This window comes from Neomonachus schauinslandi, chromosome 10 (genome assembly GCF_002201575.2).
Source record: "Neomonachus schauinslandi chromosome 10, ASM220157v2, whole genome shotgun sequence".
In the NCBI taxonomy this organism is placed as follows: Eukaryota; Metazoa; Chordata; class Mammalia; order Carnivora; family Phocidae; genus Neomonachus; species Neomonachus schauinslandi.
In genome coordinates, this window is record NC_058412.1 from 24,945,294 (window position 1) to 24,956,181 (window position 10,888).

Here is a 10,888-nt window from a genome sequence, read left to right on the forward strand (position 1 = left end):
AGTATGCCGGGAGGTGAGAGTTGCCAGGGCCCATCTGGCAGGGGTCTGGTATGTCCTGGAAACCGCTGACCGGAGCCTCTCTTGGAGGAGGATGGAACACATGAAAGCTAACAGAGAGAAGTAGGTAGGTTCTGAAACACAGGTCTCTGCACACATCAGAACCATTTTAGTGATTTTTCATGAAAATGGAGCTTTTGTGAAAAAGCTGGATTTTCACATCTTCACCCAGAATTTCAGATGTAAGTGGTGAATGAAGGTACCTTCCTGCATGCCCAGGGAAGCAGCCCCTCTAAGATGCAACAACACAAAGTCATCTGTAAACTTGAAGAATGTGACATGCCATGAAAGTGCCATGTGAAGGAGCGCCTGGGGGGCTCAGTCGGTTAAGCATCTGCCTTCAGCTCAGGTCATGATCCCGGGGTCCTGGGATCGAGCCCCACATTGGGCTCCCTGCTCAGCAGAGAATGTGCTCCTCCCTTTGTCTGCCTGTGCACACTCTCTCTCTCTGACAAATAAATAAATAAAAATCTTAAAAGAAAAGAGAAGAAAGTGCCGTGTGCTACAATGAAGAACCCTGGAAGGTGTGTTTCAAACCTCCCCACGGGGTTCTGATTTAAGGCCCCACCGGTCGGCATGCTAGGGAGGTGTCCAGGCACCCCACTTCGTGTAAAGCCCCCATGCCCCTGGGGTTCATGGTTTGAAACCAAGGAAGCCACAAAAAGCCCCAGTTTTGAAACAAGCAGACTGCTTTCCAGACCCCTTTCCTCACGGGGCCATCATAGTGAGAGCTCGTACAACCAGCGAGGAGACCAAGCCACAGGGAACAAATGGGCAACCTCCAAATGAAACCTCAGAAATCTGGGGCTCTAAGGAGGGATTCACACTTAAAGATACAGACCTGGGGTTTAAGTTACTTGTTTCTCCTCAAGATTAGCTTTTAAACGCCTATTAATGACAACTGTTTGCTTACCTTTATTTTTTTAATTCTTTCTAAGGGAGAAATAGCTTTCAGTTTCAAAATCCCAAACTTAAAGTCAAAGGTTGGCTCTGCTTAAGGCCCCTGCACACTTTCTATTACTGTTGGCTTAAAGGGTATTTGTATAAGCTCCCATGGGCTCCTAGCAATGTTCAAGGCTGTAGTCATTAGTGAAAAAAACCCACCCATGTGGTGCTTTACCTAAAGGCAGCTCACAGGGCACGTCACAGAGTCTGAGGGCCTAAGGGGAACCCACGCTCCTGAGGGGGATGCCCTGCCTACAGGGGCCTGGGAGGGCACCCATGGGTGCCGGAGGGCCCACCCTGCACACTCAGCGACGCAAACCACCACAAAATCACCTGGAAAGTTGGACGGCGTGGATGGCCACGGAAGCTCCGTGAGCTCACCTCACATGAGGACGGCGGTGTCGCACACGCGCAAGGAGACAGATGACAGTAAGTGACAGCTGATGGCGCGCAATCAGGGAGCAGAGCTCACCACCGGGGCGGGGGCCATCCGGGGGACAGGGGAGTATGCGGCTGGCAGCACAAATATTTAATCACTAGCAAGAACTCTGCTGCAGCGGCTCCGGCTGGTCTCACTGTTTAGCCGTGTCATGATTTGTTTGCTTTTCCAGGTGCCCAGAGGTGGCCCTTCTTGGAGGGCGGGCGTCCCTACCTGGTCACTCCAAAGAAACATCCTCTGTTGACAGTGGACAGATTGAATTCCCAGGACACGTTACAAGTATGTGAGCATGACGGGTGGGGACCTGTGTTCCCAGAGACCGGTCACTTCTGGGTGCCCTGACCTGGGGGTTTCCGACCCGCTGTTGAGCTGGGAAGGTCCCACAGGCCATGGGAGACCCAGCTAGAGACTAGCCCACTTCTCCTCTCCAGCCTCCCACTGCCTCTCATTAAGGGGACTCCCGACATGCTGTATCTGTCTAAAAAAGCATCTGATTGTTTTTAGTGTATGATGTAGAACGTTGAAAGGCATACCCAAGAAATGATGAGAAATCCTGGCAACTGGCTACATGGAGACTGTCTTCACCCAGGTGGAATGAGGACACAGCCGTGGGGTGGAGGGAAGACATCCCAGCTGTGGAATGGGAAGGCTGTAAGTATCTGAGAATCCTGTCCTAAGGCTGGGTTTCTCCCCTCTCTTAGGAAAGTCAAGACTTGGGAATAACTGACCACTCTCAGCTCAGCTCGGCCCTCTCCCTCCTGGGGGAGAGCAGTTGCAGACTGCCTGTGTGTCCTGCCCTGTCTCTCTGATGCAGTGCTCCCCGCACCCTCCCCACCCTGCATGCACACATGGCCAGTGCCGCATGGCTGAGTGCACTTGCTATTAGCAAGCCCACCTGGTTCCCAGACCTGATGCTACGTCCCCCAACCTGGCCTCTCCCAGTAATAAAAATGACACTTAGACTTGGGTTTTTTTTTTATCTCTTAACCTATTGAGAATCTGGACAAGGAAGAGGTATGCTATTTATTGGGGGCTCTCAACAGCTTTGGTGGAAAGAGCGTAGGGTTTGAAGCCAGGAGCCCAATGTCTGAATCCTGACTCTACTTCCTGGTTGTAACTTGGGCAAGTTGTTGAACCCCGCAGATCTCCAAGGGTGGTTTGTGGACCCTTCCAGGGCCCAGGGGAGTCAAACTATTTGAGCAAGAGTGCTAAGCCGTTCTTGCCCTTGCGCATTGTGTTGGCATGTGCATCAGCGGTGCAGAAGCGGTGTGGGTAAACAGCAGGTGCCCTGGGGCCAATCTGTCCACTTGTCACCGAACCGCATACTCTCATCATGTTCTTCCCCAGCCCACACTCGCAGTAAAAAGGGGGACAAAATATGCCAATTTCATTTAAGCATGTCTTTGATGAAGCAATAAAAATGACTAATGTGATTAAGTCTCAACCCTTGAACTCATGCCTTTTCAATATTCTGTGTGAGGGAAGTCCACTTAAAGGGAGCTGAGCAGCAGAGTGCCCCTGGTGAGACACCTTGCCTGAGCAGCTTTCCCTGGCACACTGGAGGGCAGATTCCAGCAAGTCCCCGGGTTCCGATTTCCATGGGTTCTGCCATATGGCACCACAGGGACTTCTCTAGCATTCATGAGCCACGGATATGCCCTCTTCATCAAAGTCTGCATCAGCTCTGAGAGGGGGAGGGGGGCTCTCCCTTGGCCACCCTATCCCAGCCCTAGGGGGTTAGCACGTGACTTTATTCCTGCTGACGTTGCACTGTTTAGCACTCTCATTATGCTTTCTCACCCAGTCTCTCCTTACTCCAATCCCCTGTTACAAAGTCTTTATAGGAAAGCTTTCCTGTTTACCATACTGTGCATTTCTCTCTCCTGATTGGGCCCATATGGCTCCTTTGATAAGATGGTTTCCTCCAAAAGCCCATCCCCTAGAAAAGAAATCTTGCATTCAATAGCCACCCAGTGTTCAGTAAGATTCCATGGTAGTAAAAAGTGATTTTAAAAGCTCCTGTCCAGAAAGCCTGGTCTAACTGGTATGAGTCTAGGTGGAAAATGCCTTGTCTTATTCACTGAATGCCCTGTTTGCTTCTTGGGCTATGTCTATTACACATCTCACAGGATGGATGGAACATAGGGGCACCTGGGTGGCTCAGTCAGTTGAGCATCCGGCTCTTGGTTTCAGCTCATCATGATCTCAAGGTTGTGAGAGTGAGCCCCGAGTCGGGCTGCACACTCAGCAGGGAGTCTGCTTAAGATTCTCTCTCTCTCCTCTCCCTACGCCCTTACCCCCACTCACGTGCATGCTCTTTCTCTCTCTCTCTCTCTAAAATAAATAAGTAAATCTTAAAGGTAGATTAGACAGAAATACCTTTCTGGTTGAGTGGGGAAAACCAAAGCTGAGAAGCATCTGTGAAGTCACGTGTTAGCCTCTTCTTCCTCCCCTTTCTTCCCTACCTCCCTCAGGACCCTCCTGACAGAGTATGGCCTGGGCAGGACAGCAGGGCTTGGGGAGGCCCCCTTATACACCCTGCCCCAGAGCTGCCCTGTCCCCATCACACTTTCAACCTGGCCTTTGTCTGGGTCTCTGAGACATGAGGTGGGATGGGGCAGCCTCCTCGCCCCACCTCCCTTCCCAAGAGTGGCTCATTCCTCAGCTATGAGGGTGGAGGATGGCAGCAGACCTGACTGGAAAGGCACCTGTCTGGACCTTTGGGGTTCTAAGAACTAGGGGAGAGGGTCCAGAAAGAGATAAGTCATGAGAACCTCCTACTTCCTGTAGGCCTTGGGTAGGCCACTTATGTTCTCTGAACTTCTTCCCATTTCTACCAATCTGTCCTCTGCTAAGCTACTGGAACAGTTTCTCTAGAACATGCTATATCCTGCTACAGCCGCTTGTCATGACAGCCAGTGTCCCTCCCCTGAGGAGTCTGCTTTCTCTTGCTTGGTCCTGTCCCATGCTCTTCCTCCTCCCTAGATAATCCTTCTCTCCCTGCGTACGTCTCTGAGCATTCATGCTGAGTACATGTCCTCCAGGAATGTACCCAGCACTCCCAGGTTAGTCTGTTCCCCAGTGTGTTCCTTATAACCTGCTCTGGGCTGACATTCTTGTATTTTCCTCCAACCACACCGCAACCTCCTTAAGAACAGGAGCTGAGTTTTCATTTCTGTGCACTAAGATCTAACCTTTATCTACTTCTAACGTGTCTCTCAAGCCGTCTGCTTCTACACTTAGTATGAGCTATCCTCATCCATTGGTTTCTCTTATTTTCTAGAGCTGAGTCAAATATTCTCAAATAATCCAGGCAATGCACATGATGCCAGGTCTGATCCTAGAGCTCTAACCCACAGCTATGTGCAAAACCTCCACTGTATGGTGTGCAAAGCTCTCTCACACTCAAAATCTTATTTACTCTTTGCCACCACCGTCCTGTGAGGCAGGAGTTCCCACCAAATTGGAAGGCAAGCACACCAACACCGGAAAAGTTAAACGACGTTCCTGAGGCCACACAATCTCAGAGCCCGCTGGTGGCAGAGGGGATGTACGCTCAAGCCATCTGGCTTCTGGTCAAATGTGTTTCCAACATCGCCAGTACCTCCTCCCAGGATCATTTCCACCCCCTGGGAGAGCCCACCTTTCCCAGCACAACTCACAGAATTCGGACCTCTCCTCCCAGCTCCCAAGCCTCACAGCCCAGCCCCACCTGACCTGCAGCCGCCGTCACCTCCTGCAAGCCTGGGTGCGGGACAGACGCACCCACACTCACAGGGCAAGGATATGGAGCCACGAGCAGGCCTGAGCCAACAGTCTCCCAGGACCGCTTCCAGGCAATGCCTGCAAACCCAGCTGCTTGTTACAGACTCCTAGAGTCCACAGGAAGACTGCCTGCAGCCCACTCCTTCCAGAAGTTCCTCCACTCATGCAGAGAGGGCAGCAGTTTGAGGAGAGGAGTGTCCACACCCCAAGACCACCACGGTCCTCTCCACATTAAAGCCCAGGCCAAGGGCACTCCAAAAATCTCTGCTTTCTCCCTTCTCAAGAAAGCCAAAGACCAGGAGAAGAATACTCTTGGTGAGTTAACCATCTGAGCTGCACCCAAGGAACCCCCAACCGCACGCAATGGGAGTGGGACTTAGCACACAGGCCAGCCTTGCCAAGCGGCCTGAACCGGGCCCACTTCCCCTAGTGTGTGAGGGCCCAAGGGTGAAAGGTCAGAGGGGGCAACCTGGGCGCCCACGCCCGGCCGGGCCGCTAGGCCTGAGCTGCTGTGTGCTGGGTGTTCTCCGCAGGGTCACCTCCCACTGTTCCTACTGGTGAACAAATTGGTCTGAGAGCTATGTGAGTGCAATGTCAAGCTTGCTGAGGCTTCCTCTTGGGGGATACTTGATGTGAGGCCAATGGGAAGTCAGAACAAAGACAACCATCATTTCGATCCTCTCATTCAGCCAAAACGAAAATGAATCTGGGAGCTGGATCTTTTGTCTGAAAGCTTTCCAAGAAATGTTTTCCAAGCAGAATGGAAGCTTGGGTCTCAGGCTTTAGAGCCTTGCGGCCTCTGCTTTGCCCTGATTCAGAAACCATTTAGCTTCTCCCCTAGTAGAGAGGGCACAGGGGAGGCCCGGCTCTGTGCCGAGCAGCTGAAGTGTGTGATCTCATGCAATCCACAGGGCATCCTCTGGACTGTAGATATGAACACTTGGTGACTTGTGAAGGTAACTTAGGCCAGGAAATAGTAGAGTTGGACTCAAGTAGGCATCTTTTTTTAAGACCAGCCTGTGCCCTTGCAAATCTGTTATGTCCGGCCAGAGGCAGATTTAGAAGTTATACAATCCAATCTCCTCCAACTGCATACATAACGTCCTAAAATAGTTGAACTGAGAAGTTAGGGAACTCATCTACAGCCCCATGGACAGCTGGTCAGGGGAATAAAATACAGCCAGACTCCCTGACAAGGTGAGGCCTGAGCCTTCCACCACCCACCCTGCCTGCATTGGGCTACACCACTTCTGGCCTCTTTTGCTTTTGCAAGCAGGAGAGGCTGAGCAAGCTGAGGATGGAGATGAGGACTTACCCACCTGGCCTCACCTCAGTCTGGGTCTGGCCCAGGACCAGCTACCTCCTACTGCTCACACAGCTTCCACGGAGAGTAAAAGGCTCTGGAACTTGACCCAGATGGTTAATGCTTCTAGGAGGATGAATTCTGAATATGTAAGAGAAAATGATGTCCAAGTCCCCGGAATGTCAAAATAAGAAGAATGTCTTCAGGGAGAGTCTGATGAGCTTTTGAACGGTGGTTTGAACTGCCCCTGGGATCAGGGCACGGCGCAGGGCAGCAGAGTAAGCTAGCTTGAGCCACATCAAAAGGACCCTTTCAGAGGCAAATCGTTGTTTCTTTAAGCAGCCCTTATATGCTAACATCTTCGGTTAGCATCTCGAATACACACTGACTTTTTCCTGACAGGATTCACCTGAATTACTTCAAAACTTGTTCATTCATTCAGTGAACCCCAAACATGAGCTCAGCATTAAGCTAGGTGCTAAGCTAGGTCCTGGGGCTCATGGGTGAGTGGCCTGGGCATGGTTGTATCTCAAGGAGATGCATTTACAATAAGGGCTTAAAAACACAGTTTTGCTTTTTTCAGAAACAAAAAAGCTATACATTACTTACAGGACTGTTTATAATACAAAGTACAGGGCATCCATTAAACGCTAAGCAGAAACAAAGAAGCAAGAAAGGAAAGCGAGCCTGCATGGAGCTGACGCTGGCCTTTTGAGCTGAGTCAGGCCGGCAGGGCACTAAAGCGCCCAGCTGCCCCGGCTAAGGGCTGAAGCTGTCCCCCGGCCAGTCCGTTGTCGGGAGCCCTTGTGTGGGGACAGAGCGCCATCTAGTGCTGGAACAGCCTCAGCACATGCCACAAATGCGGGAATAAAGGCGCCCACCGCTGGCGGGGAAATCGGGTGGAGTTCACACCTCACACAGGCAAGGCCGAAAGCCAGAAACGCCAGAAATGCTGGTATGTTACCTTACGAGACTCACCTTGTGCGGTGAGTGTTGCTCTCGCCATTTTATCAGCGATGCTGTGGAGATTCAGAAGGGTGAACTAGGGCAGGGATTTGAACTCGGTTCTTCCGTCTGACTCCCAGGTCCTTGTCTACACACCCCTGACTTCCTGGCTTTGCTGGTGGGGAGGAAGGGTCTGAACGTCTCAGGCCCAGGTCTGAAGTCCTTGGGGGGGGGTGCCTCGACCCCCCCAGGAGAGGACCCGGATGCCGTGCCGTGACGGAGCTCAGAGGGCCCTGGCCACTGCCTACCTGGGCCACCTGGGCCCACGCCGCCCCCTCGAACAGAGCTAAGCTCTGCTGCCCTGACCCACTGGATGCTTTCCAAACATACTGTTCCATCCCTAACTCCGGTCTTTTACACACACACGCACGCACACACACGCACACACACACACATACCCGTGCAATACCCTCCGTGGGGAGCTTTGCTGTTCTCCCCTTAGTTTCTTTCTTTCTTTCTTTCTTTTTTTTTAAGATTTTATTTATTTATTTTTTAGAGAGCGAGCAAGAGAGAAACAGCATGAGAGGGGAGAGGGTCAGAGGGAGAAGCAGGCTCCCCGCTGAGCCGGGACCCCGATGTGGGACTCGATCCCAGGACCCTGGGATCAGGGCCTGAGCCGAAGGCAGACGCCCAACCATCTGAGCCACCCAGGCGCCCCTCCCCTTAGTTTCTAGTTCCTAGCCTCTTTACTAAGCATCATCTCCCAAGAAGCCCTGCCCCACCTCACCCGCACCGTGTCACAGTGCTAGGCCACCTGCCAGTCATCTGCCGCCCCGGAAGACTGTCACTCTGGTCTCCAGGGCCTAACACAGTGCCTGACCCACTGCAGAAGGCGGCCAGGTGTCCTCCCACAGAGCGCTGAATGTTTGGCTGCGTGGCTGGATGGACAGAGGGATGAGAGGAAAGCTCGCTGCCCAGCGGGCCTCCCCACCTGCTGACCAGCCGGGTTAGCCCACAAGCCCATCGGGACAGAGGACAGAAGTCCACAAGCCAGGGGCCGTGCCACGCCTTCTCACGGCAAGGTCAGCTCTAGATCGCAACTGAATTGCCCAGCGGAGCTTCTGGAGTCAGTGCCGGCCAGCCTGCAGTCTCACAGAAGACACTCCCAGAAGTCGCCCAGTCGGTGGTCCAGGAAACCGCCAGCTAGCAACCTGGACTCTGATGCGCAAACCCCCTTTGCTCCCGAGGCCCCAGGTGAGCAGAGCGCAGAGCCGCTGTCTGCCTGACAGAAGAGGACCTTTCATAGCCAGACGGCCACTTTCTCAGAGGTCCCCGGAGCTGAGTCCCTGACACCGGAGACTGGGGCAGTCCTCCTGGGGCCACACCTCAAAGACATGGTGTGAAGTGTTCAGAGAGGGGATGTGGAGGAAGAGGAAAGTAGAAATGGACCATGAAATCCTGGGTACTTACGAAGAGCCGTCACTATGAGGGACGATGTTCTTAGAAACAAAAATGAAAATAAATTATGATGGTTGTAAAAAATACTTTCACTGCCTAAGGGGAAAAGGACACGCTTTATTTATTGAATGTCTACAGTATGCTGGCATTATTTATTGTCATAATGACCCAGTGATGTAGACGTTTTGGGCTCCATTTTACAAGTGAGTAAACTGAGGCCCAATGTCATCCAGCTAGAATGTTCCTTCCCAATGTCTCCTCACTTTCGTTGCTGTTGGATTTTGTACCCCTGGGTCCTCAGGGCACTGGAAAAGAGATGGGACTCAGGACCTGGGGCCAGCAACCCCAGATGGCCATCTTTCCAAAGCTCCCTGAGAACCGGGCACACAGCCTGCTCCAAAACTAAGCCCAGCACAGCTGGCCCACTTTGACCTACCCATGACCCATGAAACTCATTTCCTCCTTTTTTCCCATTATAAATATAAATGCAGATATTTCATTGGGGAAACATCAGACTGAGAATCCCAGAGGCTAAAATCATTTCTCTAACCCAGCGTGACGGTGGCAGGGAAGAAGTGCTATTTACAGTCAGCTGCTGACTGCCCTGCCCCAGGCTCCAGCTGGAATCTAGAAGGTTCCTTTGGTGGCTGAGTTTTTGTACAAAACATGAGAGAAGGAAAAGAGAAAAAAGAGGGGTAAAGAAAGGGCAGGTATTTTAGTCCTCTCTTGCAACCGTCCTTTTCTTTTCACCAGTTAGGGTCTTTTTTCTTTTTTTCCTGAGATTTTAAAAGCCTGCGCCAGTGCTCAGCCTGGTGTGCTCAGCCTGGCATGCTCAGCGTGCTTACACTGGATGGGTGGACAACCCAACCTCCCGGACTCCCTGACCTCACCTATTTTGGCACCTGAGGACCGATTCCTTGCTAATCCTTCACTGGGTTTGCACACTTTCTGCTTGTCTCGGTCAGGATCCAACTTTTGGCTTTTAACTTCCAGGAAATGCAGATGTCCACCTCTCAGACCTTCAGCCTGACCTCACTCTGACCCTTGTGCAGTCCATCCTGTCCCAGATCTTTACTTGCTTCACACTGCCTGGAGTGACAGAGGATGGGGAAGGGATATTTGGGTGGGAAAACAGCTCTGCCCCTGGTCTCCAGGACTCAGCATTGGGGGGCATTGGAAGGAATGGAGGAGGAGGTCAGCATGGCGTGGGGCATCTGAGTTACCATAGTGATAGACTCAGGCGAGTGAGGGTAACACATGAGTGACATAGGAGGGCAGTTCAGACCATTGAGAAGCTAGAAGGGAGGTTCTATCAGACTTAATTAACCTCGATATAAATGTCATCGGCACCAACCAAAACTATTACACTGTAGTCCAAGGGTCATGAACCGGATGATGGTATCACCTTCCCACCCCCAAAAATCTTCCAAATTGCCTTCGTGGGACCAAAGCAATAGCTATTTAATTAAAACAAATATTTACAATGGCAGAATCTAAAGACAGAGATACTGACAAATAAATAGACATAAAAATCTTGCCTATAACACATAATCATCATTTATAAAAACAGTAATACCTTATGTGCCTGGAACTTTATGGAAAACCATTTTACATTTCATCATTTGGAATCAATAAAGTTTTTTCTAAGTAAAATACTCTTCTACTTCCTTAAGCCATGCTTAGAAAATGTTTGCTCCTTCTTCAGTGCCCATTTATCGGACTGTCAAGTTTCCTTTTGTTCTGCCAATGGACACCCTTTTATCCCATCATTCAGCTTCCTCCTTTAGTCTTTTATGGGTTTGGAAACCAGACAGTCATGTCTATTAGAACAGTTTGGAAATCAAGAATAAATAGAATTTTAACAAATGGCTCTGAGTTGCTAACCTGTGAATAAAATGTACGGACTTTGGGAGATGGTCTTCATCCTGGTTTTCCTCCAGGTTCTGGGTTGAGAGGGATGCTGTGAAACTGAGGCA